We start from the raw sequence: 15,068 nt of genomic DNA, 5'->3' as shown, positions 1-15,068 counted from the left end.
TAATTGGCAGGTATACATATATATATATGTGCACTACTTGACATCTTCCCCTAGAGAAAAGTAATTGTTTTGGGAGAAGACAAAGTCACAAAGTGAAGGGGCATTGGAACATGAAGAGCAAATCATTTTGTTTCCTTAAAGCTCAATGTGTCATATTTCTAGGACATATATATTCATATCCACACTGACATTGTAGTTTGTTACACTTAGTACTGCTCTCATATATGTCCACACGTTAACCTCTTCTCAGTCCTACTCTGATCATCATGTAAACTGAATTTGAACCCTTCCAGTTTCCATGATTCTTTGGCATTAATGTTTGGCCATGTTCAACGGTCCAACATGTTACGCTGTGATAATAATTAGGTTTTGAGTTTGTAGTGTTAGCAATCTCAATGAACAATAAAATAATATTAAAGACCAAGAATGATAAAACAATATTGTAGGGAACCCTTGTCTCTGTGATGCAGGGTTCAATTATCTTATCGACATCATCCTGTTTTCTCAAAATTAGGTTAGGGCCACAGTGATCCCTCACATTAGTAATTTGCCCAAATATTAGTCAAAACTGAGAAACAGGAGTTTAACTAAAATCATTTCAGAAAAAAAATGAAACACTTTTAATAAAAACAATGCAAATATATATTAATTATTAAGAGCATTCAACATGCACTTAATGTGTCGTGTTCAACCCTTTTGTTGTTAAAGGAACGAGAGCAATTAGCTGCATGCATCGTCTTCAACTACACTGCACTGTTGGTCAGTTGTCATGGATTTATGTAAGGGGTGTCCTATCCACACAAACTATTTTACTTCTTACACACCCCTTATTAATTACTATCCGTTGATTTTCTTCAATTCATCCTATCCGATGGCCAAAAATTAGAAAGGTGTGTGAAAAGTAAAATTGGGTGTGTGAATATCACACCCCTTTGTAATTGATGATCAGATGGGTTCATTACTACGTTTTACTATTTGCGCAACGAACCAAAGTTGGTCACGCAAAGTGTATTTCTATTGCACAGACTTCTGCGCAACAGAAACTTCGTGAAGAAAGACTTTTCGGGACAAATAATATCATTGGTCGCAAACACATGGCACGACGGTTTAGTCTTCGTCGCACAAAATTTTTAGGAAAGAATGTGTTTGTCGCACCAAATACTAGGATACAAACGTGGGACAACTATTATTCGTCTATCTAAACTTTGCACAACAACAGTTTATTCTTGCGTGACGAAACCTTGTTAGTCGCTAGAGTTTTGCGAGACGAAGGTATTCGTCGTGCAAAAAGAAATTTTTTTTTAAATTCTTTTTTTTTGTTCTGTTTTTTTTTATTTTGTTATAAAATTAAATTGCAATTAAAAAATGTAATGAAAAGAAAAATAATTTATTTAAATTAATATAAATGTGTATACAAGAAAAATGTTTAAAAAGTAAGGGAGTAAAAAACTAAGAAAATAATGCGGCGTAATCTACGGGGTCATCATTCAAAGGCGGTTGGAAGGTCTCAAGGTTGTGGATGGGCTGAGAGGTCGAAGGGGCAGAGTTATGGGCATGCTCAGGTTGGAAGGGTTCCGATGTCGATGGGGAATGAATATTCGATAGACGAATGCCAGACTGACTCAGTGCTTGTACACTATGTGACATCTGGCTCCTATACGAGGCGAGCTTAGTCCTAAGGTCGGCCACCTCTGCTATCAAAGTTGTCACCTAACTCTTTGACTGCGATGATGAAGGGGCTCTAGGTTCCCGCTACCACGCATTCCCCATCCCCCTACAATACGTCCCCGACCTTAGCCCGAGAGTCTGATCCAAGGTCTCCATAAGGATCTGAAACCCCACATCCTCTGAGGATCCACAAACTCAAGCGGAGTCTCAGGAGGAAACTGGGAGGCAGCCGCCTGAAGGATGAACCGCCTCTTCTCCATCATCGTCGCCTGTGTAATATAACATGAAATATTATTAATAACATTCAAGTAATAACCATGATACTTGAATGCATAAGATAGTAATTACAATTGAAGAATACTTACATGAAAGGACTCGGCCAACTCATCCCTAGGTCGAACATAAACGTCGCTAAAGACATCGATCTCCGGGAATTTTGAACCCCACATGAATAGAACAAGAAAAGAAAAATGTTGGTACGAAAAAAAAAATTATTAATGGCATGTTAAAAATTGAATATGAAAAACTTTATTATTACCCACCGCCACGCCTGGTTCCTATATGAGAAGGGTCTCGAACTTGAATGGTAGAGAAGAGTCTTTTTCTCCAGATTGCTCTTGTTGGCTTTCGCCTTCTTCTGTTATACAAAAAATAAACGTATTAGTTCCAATTTACATGAAATATAAAAAATATCAATAAACATTAGTAAGAAACGTATAATACTTTTAAACTTATATAAAAAAACGTATCACATAGCCAGGCTCCTGAAAATGACTGCAGAGCCACGCCCAATTATCTTCCCGGTTCTCAAACCCCTTCGGGCAACCCTCCTCAAGAGCAACCTGCGGATCATCAAATGTCTCAAAATATTGGTGCAGGTCACTCTTCCACTGCTTGTAGCGTTCAGCGAAGAGCCTGTTGACATATGCCAACATATCCTCGTTGATGTTGTCGAAATTATAGTTCGTCTGCAATGTAACAAATTAATTACATACATTAAGTAATATAAATATATAAAATTTAAAGGAAAAACAATTAAAAGGTATGATACTTACCGACAACTGTTCGCGTGCCTTCGTCCTCCCCTCGTTTGGCATCGCCTTCCAAGACTTCCATTGTATTGGCCAATAGGGCTAAACGACTTGACCAATGTCATGGACCAATGCACTATGCTGCTCCACCGTTAGTGCAACCCGATGCCGGTCATCGTGTTCGATCGTGATACATTTGTTGGTCACCCGAGTGATCTTCGCCATCTTCAACTGACGACAAAGTCCCTAGGTGTTTTTCTTGGCTACAAAGAAATGTAAAATTAACGTTAACCCAAAACTAATAACAAATTCTACTAAAATTTCGGCATAACCTCCCTATAATTAAAACATTTCCCAAAACCTTGAAAATAACATAAACAATATATGTATCCAACACAATGATCACAACTGTTTAATAATAGGTTCGGAACGATGACAACAATAAACAATAAATATAATAACTTTTTAATCCTGAAATGGCATAACTTAACAAACTAAACCTAGAATAACAAAACTAAGTTAGCTGAAATTTCTTTCTACTTTAATTACCAGATGTGGAGGCACATAACAACTATTGGACTCAAAAAACAAATACATGCCCAAAGTGTATTGAAACAGATGTCAAGAATTATGCTTTCAGAAAAAAAAGGGTTCACTGAAAAACTGGAGAACCTTAAAAGAGCAAATCACTAATAGACAAGATGTCCAGAAGAGCAAGGAAACCAGAGAACTGTAACCTAAAAACAAAACAGAGTACAACACTGACCACCATATGAATAACCAAACCACCAAGAATTCAGAAGACCTAAGTACGAAATAGGTAGTATCTAAAAGGTAATATCAGACACATCAATAATGCAATTTAAGGCAACTCTTTCAAATGGTCAAAACGACCGTAAACCATGGCTATTAGGATTATCATGCTCTCACTACTGTGTCATGCGTAATATATAAAAAGATAACCGTCCAAAAAAATCAACAACTACTGGAATTGAAAACTAAGACCTAGTCTAACCCTTGGAGTAAAACTCAAATGATTGGACTCTAAACATATTCAACTATTGTACTCTAAACACATAACAGCTATTGCACAAGTTGAAATACGAACACAAATTATACTTGATGAAAAGGCATGAGAAAAACACAACTGAGAAATGTTCTCAACAATCCATAAAGAACTCATGTCTATCGCTCATTGCTAAACCAAATAGGCTCAATCACATAGACAACCGCCAATTACTTCATCTAAAAGCATAACAACACCTTAACCAAATACTTTTCAAACTAAGGAATTGCGGATAATATCTTGGTGTAGCCACCTCAAAACTAATAACCGTCACTAGGCAATTCTTTGCTAATTTGCAATGTCATTCAGCAACCAAATTCTTATCATATTTCATATTTGGTATTCCTTATAAGGTTCTACTTTGCCAACATCATATGCACTGTTACAGAATGTAAATACAATCTAACTCTGCGATTTGCATAAGTAAACAACAATTATTTTCAGTTCATGCAAGCATATGCACTTCAAAAGCACAATGATACGTCAGCTTTACACTTTTTCTTTCTACTTACCTAACTAACTAAAGATCGAACTTAGAGCGGCTGTAGCTTAACTTTTGAACAAAATTAAACTAGTAAAACTCGAAATTAAGCAGAAAAATTAAACAAACAGTTTTAGAGACACGTTGTTCCCTACAAAGAACTAATGACCACCCTTCTAGCATCATTAGGCAATCCAATATCACATAGAATAGTGTATATGGAGAAATCACTAAAGCACTATAGAAAAAAGAAACAGTTATCAACGTGTCGAGCGTAATTAAACTTTACCTTGTTGCGACCCTAAGGCATCAGTAGTGGATGCGGATGGCATCTTGGGCATCCGTGGGTAGCGGTGACCACGCATGGTGCTAACAGGTAGCGCCACTGATGAGGCTGATGACATGGGCGCCTGGGAGAGACCAACCAGATTAATTGACATGTGGTCCATTTGTGCTAGAGCAATGGCAACTGACTGATGAGTCGGGGTAGGCGAACGGGGTGCAGTCGTCACTGCCTTATGACTTCTAATAAGGTTTGACATCTGCACAATTAGAAAAAAAAAATCAATAAGTAGACATAAATCTCATCACATGCCTAATTATGTTGCATATCACTCACACCAACCCCACGAGCATAACTAAATCAAGCATTTGAACCATATATATATCGTTAAACATAAAATCGACAATTAAACCATAAAAGCATGTTGACCTATATGCATTTCCTCATTCAATTAAACAACAAGAAAATATATACGGCACTTAGAGCCAATTGGCTTAGGCAGCAGCTGCCTTATGTAGGCCTCGAAACATAAACACAAACATATCCTTTGCTACTTTTTCTCAAATTCATATGAGTTCCCCTCCTTTGAACTGAGATTACCTAAAAATAAATAAAAAATTTATGTCTCTGTTTCTCATATGTGGAGAAACTGCTACTTAAAACCGAATCTCACAGTTTAAGTGGAAGTGTCCAAATGATGCAACAAAATATTCAAAAAACACACTTCAAGGCCCTAGGGCCCAAACACAAAGCTAAATTCTAAATCCCTAGTCCTAAAACCCAACATTACACCCTAGAATAACAAATTATGTCATTACATGGAAAGGATGATAAACAAACCTAAAGAAAGCCTAGTTCAAAAGGGTTGGAAACCCACAATGCGAGACCCCATTAGAGGAACTATCAAGATGTATTATACATGACATATTTATCTCTAATCATACATAAACATGTAACCAGAATGGGCAAGGTATCCTAATATTTCGAGTAATTTAGGGTGTGCTTAATGACCTCACAACACATCAAATCTACCCAACTGTGGGTGCACAGACTAGAATGCCTTTGTCCACTCAACTTAATACCATACTCAGTTACAGCCCCCACTACAAGACTCGACGGCTCTTCTTTGTTTGAATTGCTTCTTACAAATAGCATTAGTCAAGTGTAGAACCACAAACGTATGATATATTTTCTCATACAAATAGCATTAAAAAGTTTGGAAATTAAGAGAATAAAATGATTAGCAATTTAGAAAAGGAAAGTGATTTTCAAAGACCTTCTATAGAATCACACTCCCACTCTTGATTTATTGTCAGCGGATTGAATAAATAAAACGAAATCAACAAGCTTGATTAAATAGAAGTGTATAAGAAGCTAAAAAAGGTGTCGACATCAATTCCCTTTTGGAAATATGTAAAGGGTGTGGGAAAGAACCTATGGTAGGTTCCTTTTCACCATTCAAAACGACGAACAAGATAAAATTGACACCAAGTTCAACACCAACGAAGCAACAAAACATGGCAACTTTTAAGAACCAAATTTGTTGCTTGAGAACAATAACATGCGGTCAGGGAAGAAGGAAAACAAAGACTTGACACAGAAAGCAGGACCACTATTACTTGTTCAAACAAAACTTAAAGCTTGTTAAGACAATTTAGTTTAGAATGATTCCGTAACCAAATATCATCACAAAAATCAGGCCTATGATGCTAGTAATACTCGAAATAGTAAAAGGTCATTAAGCACAATAATATGAGGTCATTAAGCACTACTCGAAATAGCATGCACTGTTACAAATATTTCGACAAAAGACCCGAAATTGTAAGCACCTAAATAATTACATGTATGCGGATCTGTCTGTAACTAAGAACACGCACCAAAAAATTGACATGCCATACATACGTTCAATTATACACAGAGGTTTAATTGTATACAATTATTCTATGTATCTTTCTAAACATTAGAACCCTAATTGTAGAACCCTAAAGCAAATTAGAACCCTAGTTCTAGAACCTTAATTCAAAGCAATTATTCAAAACATTAGAACCCAAATTGTAGAACCCTAGTTCCTAATTTAACTAGAGTTAGGTAAATTGAAATTTACCTCAGAGGGAGAGCGTTGTCGGAGGAGGAAGAGATAGGGTTGTTGGAGGAGGAAGAAATAGGATTGTCAAAGGAGGAAGAAAGAGGGGGTGCTGGAGGAGGAAGAGAGAGGGTTGTCAGAGGAGGAAGAGAGAGTGCGAGGGAGAGCTGAGGGAGATGGCTGTAGGAGGGAGAGTTTAGAGAGATGAGAGGTGAAGGGAAAGTGAGAAAGTGTTTGCGATTTCAGTTTAATCCCGAGGTTATTGTGTGACAAACAAAAGAAATATTCGTCGTGCAAAAAATTCAAATTTTCACCAAATTATTTTCATGCGTGCCCATTTTCAGCTCATTACGCAACGAAGAGAGCTGAGGGAGATGGCTGTAGGAGGGAGAGTTTAGAGAGATGAGAGGTGAGGGGAAAGTGGGAAAGTGTTTGCGATTTTAGTTTAATCCCGAGGTTATTGTGTGACAAACAAAAGAAATAATCGTCGTGCAAAAAATTCAAATTTTCACCAAATTATTTTCATGCGTGCCCATTTTCAGCTCATTACGCAACGAAGAGTAATTAATTGTCGTGCAATGACCTGAAAATTTAATTTACCCGGATAAATTTTTTAAAATTTATATTTATTCAAATAAAACCAATTTATTTATAATATAAGATAATTAAATTACAAAAAAAATCATTTACTATGTTTTACATGGCAAGTCACAAATAAATTGCATTATTCATCATCCGAACTATAATAACTTTCGCTATCGTCGCTATCATCACTTTCGGTCTCCCAATCATCCTCCTTGATAACTACGCCACCGTCGTCATTCGGGCCCACTACAACATCATATCACAGAAGATCACCCAGGTCAATTGTAATTGACTAAATCAGTATTTCGATTGAAGACACTCCTTATATCTCAAACGGTTCTTAGATAAGATTTGTATCTCAAAGTGTTTCCACATCATTTTCAATTAAAGATTCTAAACGTTGGTCAGCGATGTTGTTAACGTCGTCGTCATTTGGGTCTTGTTCTATTATAGCATACACGTTCCTCTGATCCATCTTTTGAACAACTTTCCAACCTCTCCCGGCTTTAGGGTCATCTAGATACACAATCTGTTTTGCCATGTTTGCCAAAATGTGAGGGTCGTCATCGTAACAAGTTATGTTAATGTTCACAGATAGTAAGCAATGGTCGATTTTAACACTTCCCTGCCTATTTGGGTTTGTATCAAACCATCGACACTTAAACATGATCACTTGGCATCGGTCTTTGTAAAGCAATTGCACGACAGTTGTTAGTTTGCCATAGAAATCAATGTATGTACTTTTACCTCCACCTAGGACATGGACACCAATGTTTTGCGTACACAACTTGTCATCTTGGGCAGTCCCCAAAAAATTGACGCCGTTAACATGGCAACCCGAGAATAATTCAGCTCGAATCGAGCCGAACGCCAAGTTACATAACTCTTCACTGTAAGTGGGGGAATTCGATGTTTTCAATTTATTCATCTAATATTATACAAAAACATACACATGTTAGTTTGAGAAAATTAAATACTACAGTATATATCACAAATACAAAACACTTATAACTTACATATTCAAGAAACCACTGTGGAAACAATTCTTGGTGTTTCTTGGCATACAAATGTGATGGATGTTCTCGCTTCATCATCTTTTCATGCTCATCTAAGTATGTCATTATCTCGTCACAATTGTTCAGTATGAACCAATGCACTACCTCCATGTCATTTTTGGAAAACGACTCACCTCTACAGGATCTCCAAATGATCGTGCGATTTGGGCAAAAGTAGAAAGTTTTTCCTTTCTCACACCCCCGTCATTATTGCGCTGAGGACGATTGAAAGTCATCTCCACATCTTTTAAATACATTGCACAAAAAGTAAGCGACTCATATTGAACCAAAGCCTCTATAATTGATCCTTCGGGCTTCACCTTGTTGCGTACACTTTTTTTTTAGCTCTGAAAGAAGCTTGCCAAAATAAAACGATACAATACAAATTAGTAAGCGTGGGCTAATGATGCATAAACAAATAATGAGGATTATATACCTTTCTATTGGATACATCCAACGATAGTTGACAGGACCAACAAGCAATGTCTCTTTCGGTAAGTGAACCATCACGTGGATCATACTTGTGAAGAAAGTTGGGGGGAATATCATCCCAAACTAGCATAGGACTTAGACAATGTGATGGCACAAGTGATTAACGTCCGTCTTTCGCAAAGTTCTTGCCGTCAGTTAGGAAAAAAATATAGACAAGAACATGATTGGCTTCATTGCATCTTTCAACAATAGGTATCGAATACCCACAGGAAGTTTACCCCCGTCAACGTTCACGCAACGCGCGATATTAAAAGTATACCTATCAGGAAACTTTACAGACAATACAAACTATAAAAACTCTTTTTTTGTCATTTGGTTTCATGGAAAAAAAATGCAAGATCCCTTCTGGCTTTATCACTACCCTTATTCATCCATAAACCCCTCTGTATGCCCATTCTGGCTTTGATCGTGTCCTTTGTCTTGCCCTTGATATCTAGAATGGTGCCCACCAATGTGTCAAAGAAATTTTTCTCAACATGCATAACGTCGAGGTTGTGTCTCAATTTTAGTTTCAACCAATACGGGAGCTCAAAAAACATAGGCTTGTGTGTCCAGTTCATATGTGTAGAAGGTCTGGTCATTGTCATTGTTTTCCCTAACAGAGAAAAATCCAAACGGTTAAGCTGTTCCAAAATTTGATCATCGGACCATTCTCTAAGTCTGAGGCGATGCTCTGTGTTCCTGTCGAACTCTTTATCATTTTCTCGCCACTCGTGGTCCCATGGCATCCATCTCTAATGACCAAGGTAACAAATTTTTTCAACTTGCCAACTAGATGTTACATCATCCTTGTATACAAGGCATGCCATATAAACCTTAGTGCTCTACCCAGAAACCATTGCATATGCGAGAAAATCGTTCACATTCCACATAACCGCTACCCGCATAGTGAACATCTTCCTAATGGACTTATCATACGTGCGCACACCGTTTGTCCATAAATGTTTTAGCTTATCAACCAATGACCTTAAGTAACCATCGATTGACCTGCCAGGATCCTCAATTATCAAAAGAGTCATCATCATGTATTCTTTTTTTATGCATTTACAAGGCGACAAATTATATGGGAATATGAAAATCGGCCAAGTGTTATGGTGTTGGTTTAGAACCCCAAACAGATTGAATCTGTCAATGGAAAATCCCAATCTAACATTCTGGGACTCAACAGCAAACTTGGGGAACGTTCGATCAAATTTTTTCCATCCCTATCTGAAGGATGTCTCATCACATCGTCGTCTACCCATTTTTCCTTATGTCATCTCATGTCGGTGGCAGTATGCATTGACGTATACAATCGCTACAATCTAAGTTTCAGGGGCAGATAACGCATGACTTTTTGTGGGATCTTAGTCATTTTATTCTGAGATGTCATTTTGAACCTCGACTTATTGCATATAGGGAATTTATCCAATGCTTTATTCTCTTCATAGAATAAAATACAATTATTTTTGCAAGCGTGAATTTTTTCATAACCCAATCCAAGACTATTCAACACCTTTTGCATATGTCTATGGTCTTTCAGCAAACAATTGTCCTTCGGAAGTATTCTCTTGAAAACCCCCCAAAAAGTAATCGAAACAGTGGTTCGACATATGATACTTTATTTTTCCGTGCCACAATGGTCATGAGAACGGAGAAGCTTTCGCACCCTGAGTATAACTCTTGGTTGGCATTTTTTAATAGTTTTTCAAATTTTTCGAACTCTGCACTGTCCATTGGTGTAGGCACGTCATCTTCCCATTCCTGATTAGTGTTTGTCAATGCAAATGAAAAAGCATCATTTATAATATCCATGACTTGTTCATTAGGATCCACAATAGGTTTAACATTGTCCACTCTTGTGGCGTTTGAAGACGAAGATTGTCTAACTATTCCCCATTATGGTTCCAAGTATTATATGTCTCAATCATTCCATTCATTACTAAATAAAATTGAACATTTTCAATTGTCTCCCTTAACGTGTTGTTACACCTCCTACAAGGACACCAGATTCTAATTGCACTCGGCTTGTGTGTATGTGCAAAGTCAATAAAATCCTCGATTTCATCCAGGTATTTGTCTGCGCATCTATTCGAGTTCTGTATCCACGTCCTATCCATAATTCAAGGAAGCACAATAACAATAAAACAATCACAACAACTTCATACAAATGATAGTGTCACCTTATGCCTCCGGTAAGGGCCCTATCCCATTCAAGAATGCATAGTCATGTCACATAATTTATAGCTACATCAAATTAGATTTCAACATAGATGAATTTCGGCAGCATCTCGGTATAGCTCTTCAGGTGTACGACGTAGATATAAAATACCTATGTGCCACCCGAAGAACGTACAGAGATGACACTGAAATCTTCACAGCCGAAACCTAATCCTTCAACCATAAACTACGCGGCATAACTGTGCATTCCCAAACTGTCCAAATAATGGGACAATTCAAGAATTAATTGGACCGCAGTCATGTTTTCGCATCCATGCACGAAATCCAACTAATCATCGAACAAGAAACTAAGTTTTTCTAAAAATAAAAAACAAGTACGAAGTTAATTTCAATTAACTCTGTACATCACAACACATATTTGTACGTCACGTACAAATTTAACAACATAATATAAATATAATTTCACAAGACAATACAAACATAACAAACTAAGTTCAACATAATTTAATTAATTTGATATTTTTAAATAATAAAACGAAGAAAATGCCTTCTCAATCGTCACCAATCGCTAATCACACACAATATCCCTATAGATAACGAAATTAATGGTGTTAGTATGAATTTACATTAATACTTTTACCCTAACAAAAAAACGTTTACCAGACACATCGAGATAGCTCGATCAACCTAGAGAAGAAGATGAAGGGAGTATTAGATGATGAAATTGAAAGAAAATGGAAATGATAGATGCCCGATTGAGCAAAACCGAAGGGGATGAGTGCAGAGGCTAAATCTGCAATTTTTGTGCAGTTTGCCTCTGCACAAGCTGAATCCAGATTATAAAGTTTATTTTTGGATGAATGATTTTATGCGACGAACAAGGTCTTCGTTGCGCAAATGACCTTTGCACTACTAACATATTCTTCGTTGCACAAAAGTTAAAAAAGTATTTGTCTTATTTGCGCAACAAAAAAAAAAAGTATTTGTCATGCAAGTTTACCATTTTTGTATTTTATTTCCTTTACTTTATAATTTATTCTTTTCAACAAATTGCACAACAAAAACTTTTTAATTTTTTTTTATGTTTTTCCATTTTATTTGTATGTAATGTAAATTTTTATTTTATTATAAATAAAAAAACTCAAACATAATTAAACATTAATTAATTAACAAAACTAATTTACTATCCCAAATAGAAATTATAATTAATGTAAATATTAATCATCCTCATAACATAAATTTATTAATTAAATTAAATATAAAGTCCACAAATTCTTATTTCAAAAACACAAAAAAAGCAACCCTCCTCAACTTCAATCCTCCTTCGCCAACAACACATCATACTTCCACTGCCAGAAACTCTGCTTGAAAAGCCCATCCACATAAATTTGTTGCTTCTCATTGGTTTCATCAACATCCCAGTGAACCTACATTAATGCCAATAACAATAAATTTGTAATTTAAAAAATATTACGTTTTTAACAAAAATAATTGTTCATTATTTACTACAAACTTACCGATAACTCCCTTAGCATGGACTTCTTCAACTCCTCAGGAACCTTTTTCCAAGACTCAAACTTGGCAGAACAATCCCTCTGCACCAAATTCCCAATGTCATACCTAAATTCGGCATACGTCTCAGCCATATTTTTGCCTTCAAAGTACGATACTTGCTTCTATCGATGCCTCTCTAATCGCACTACAAGCTTCTTTTTCCTAGAACCTTCTCCAGAATCGGCCATTCTTTTTTAAACAAAAAAGTTTTGAAAACTAGGGTTCTAAAACTGTGTTTATATAGCAGTAGGATCCCTTTGCGCAACGAAGATATTCGTCTCGCAAAATGCATGTTCGTCACGCAAAACGCGTCATAAATGCGCAATAAATGGGAAGGTTTGAACACAATCTGACCGTGTTTTGCACGACAAACATCTGTTATTTGTCGCGCAAAGTCATCTTACACGACGAACATAGCGTCCCATAATATGTTTAGCGTTGAATGGAATGATTGTAATTATAAGGTTTACGTAAACATATATATCTATGTTTACGTAAACTTTATAATTACAAACAAATATTCAATTAAATATTTATTCTAAAAATATTTAATACCTTAAATATTTATTCTAAAAATAATTAATACTTCAAATATTTATTCTATAAATAATTAATACCTGAAATATTTATTCTTTAAATAATTAATATCCTAAATATTTATTCTATAAATAATTAATTCCTTAATTCATACAATTATTTTGAGCATAAGTACGATATTCATTGAAGATTGAAAACACATACAAACCAAGGATAGGGTGCTTGCATTAGGCCTCAATAAATAAATAAAAAAACCAAACAGAAATTAAAGCCTAATTAAGTCCAAATACATAACTTATAAAAAAAACCTTAAATTTAAATATTGTCATACAAAACATAAATTTAAAACTACTATTTCGATCGTCCTAGTCCGCAAGACTTCATAACGCCACCGATTGTAACCTCCCTCCAACGCATCCTCCATCAACTTCATCAACTGTTCGTTAGTATCATCATCAAGAGTATACTTACACTATTACATATATATGCAAATAACTAATTCTAACATATGACAAAAAATATCACAAAATTAATTATAGATCCATGAGCAGTATACTTACTAATAATTCATCCATCACCGTCTTCTTCACATTATCGGGCACATTTTTCCAAGAACACCACTCAGCAGTAGGACAATTACTCCCCATGGCTACAACAATCGCATGCGCGAACTCAAAATGTTGCCTCAAATCATTCGGGTTGGCAACAGGCAAACTTTGATCCTTATTTTTATCCTCCATCTATTCTTGAAGAATAAGGAGAACATAATTGTGAAGAATAAAGACAACAGAAGCGCATATTTATAGGAAGGTTAGGGCCTTTGTGCGACAAAAGCTTTTTCACTCAAACATTTGTATTAAATGCAATATTGATTCCTTTAATTCACCTGCAGTGAATGGTCTGAGTGAAAACTTACAGGAACTTGCGCAACAAACTCTTGGTCACGCAAAGGTCCCCTTTTCGTCGCGCAAGTTTTTCACGCCAAAAAAAATTACCCCGCATTTTCTTGCTGACTTTACACGACAACAACAAATATTCGTCACGCGAAGTATTCTTGCGCGACTAACATTTTCGTCGTGCAAATTTGTTTTTTTTCCTATCCTATCTATTTTGCACGACGAAACATTTTTTCCGTCACGCAAGTACGTCTTGTGCGACGAAATATTTTTCGTCGCACAAGATGTTTTTTCTACTAGTGGTTTGGGGATTCAAATTCAATATTTACTATATTGCCTTATTCAACAATGATGGCTTATTATCACATGCACCTTATTGCTTTGGCTTTTTCGTCGCACAAGATGTTTTTTCTACTAGTGGTTTGGGGATTCAAATTCAATATTTACTATATTGCCTTATTCAACAATGATGGCTTATTATCACATGCAGCTTATTGCTTTGGCAAGAAAATGAATGATCCCTGAGACTGGAACTGGAAGTTACCGTACCCTAAATTATTATGACTGCTACCTTTACACATGCTGGCTGGTAATGGCATTGGTAAATAGGTTAATGAGCTCATTGGCTCAGTAATCGTCATATTAATTTTATCAAAATAGTGGCCATATATCTTCAAATCTAAACTAAACAAAAACAAGCACATGCTTATGAATGATCAAAGCTTACAAAATAAATACACCTTATTACATTGTCTCATCTTAACTAATTTCTTTGGCTTACAATATATGATAAATAAGTTTAAGTGGAAGGTAACATGAAGCTCAATTGAAGCATGTACAAGAGCAATTAAAAAAAAATCATAACAAGCAACAATAGTGGACTTTCTTCGAAGCGAAACTTGCTAACAATTGGTGGGAAAATGGCAGTCCACTCACCGATGAGCATTGAGCTCAGCACTTCAGCTTAATTGACAGTTACCACGTTCGATTTTAAAGTCTTTATTGTTGATTACTTAGAATTAGTTAATGATAATTTGTTCATCTACGATTCCATAAGAAGGCATGATTAGTTCATGCCTATTCTGCTCGTTCTTCAATTTGATAGCCTATAGATTCCCATTGCTCCAAGACCAATAGTCATTTTTCCATTAATTCGAAGGACGACGTGGCTAATTTT

The 15,068-nt window shown here is 36.0% G+C and overlaps 1 long non-coding RNA gene across 2 annotated transcripts; it reads right to left on the bottom strand.

The window, feature by feature from the left end:
* Positions 1-1,371: 1,371 nt before the first annotated feature.
* Positions 1,372-2,940, bottom strand: LOC139189965 (uncharacterized). Of its 2 annotated transcripts, none has more exons than XR_011573823.1 (5): positions 2,724-2,940; positions 2,392-2,636; positions 2,207-2,305; positions 2,034-2,093; positions 1,372-1,937 (listed from the first exon to the last, which is right to left on the bottom strand). It is a non-coding gene; the product is annotated as an uncharacterized lncRNA (long non-coding RNA). The 2 variants fall into 2 exon arrangements; XR_011573822.1 differs by having other exon boundaries at positions 2,211-2,305.
* Positions 2,941-15,068: the final 12,128 nt, after the last annotated feature.

The sequence above is a fragment of the Malus domestica genome, chromosome 12 (assembly GCF_042453785.1).
Source record: "Malus domestica chromosome 12, GDT2T_hap1".
In the NCBI taxonomy this organism is placed as follows: Eukaryota; Viridiplantae; Streptophyta; class Magnoliopsida; order Rosales; family Rosaceae; genus Malus; species Malus domestica.
Note: the sequence above shows the minus strand (reverse complement) of the source record. Positions and strands in the feature narration are given on the sequence as shown.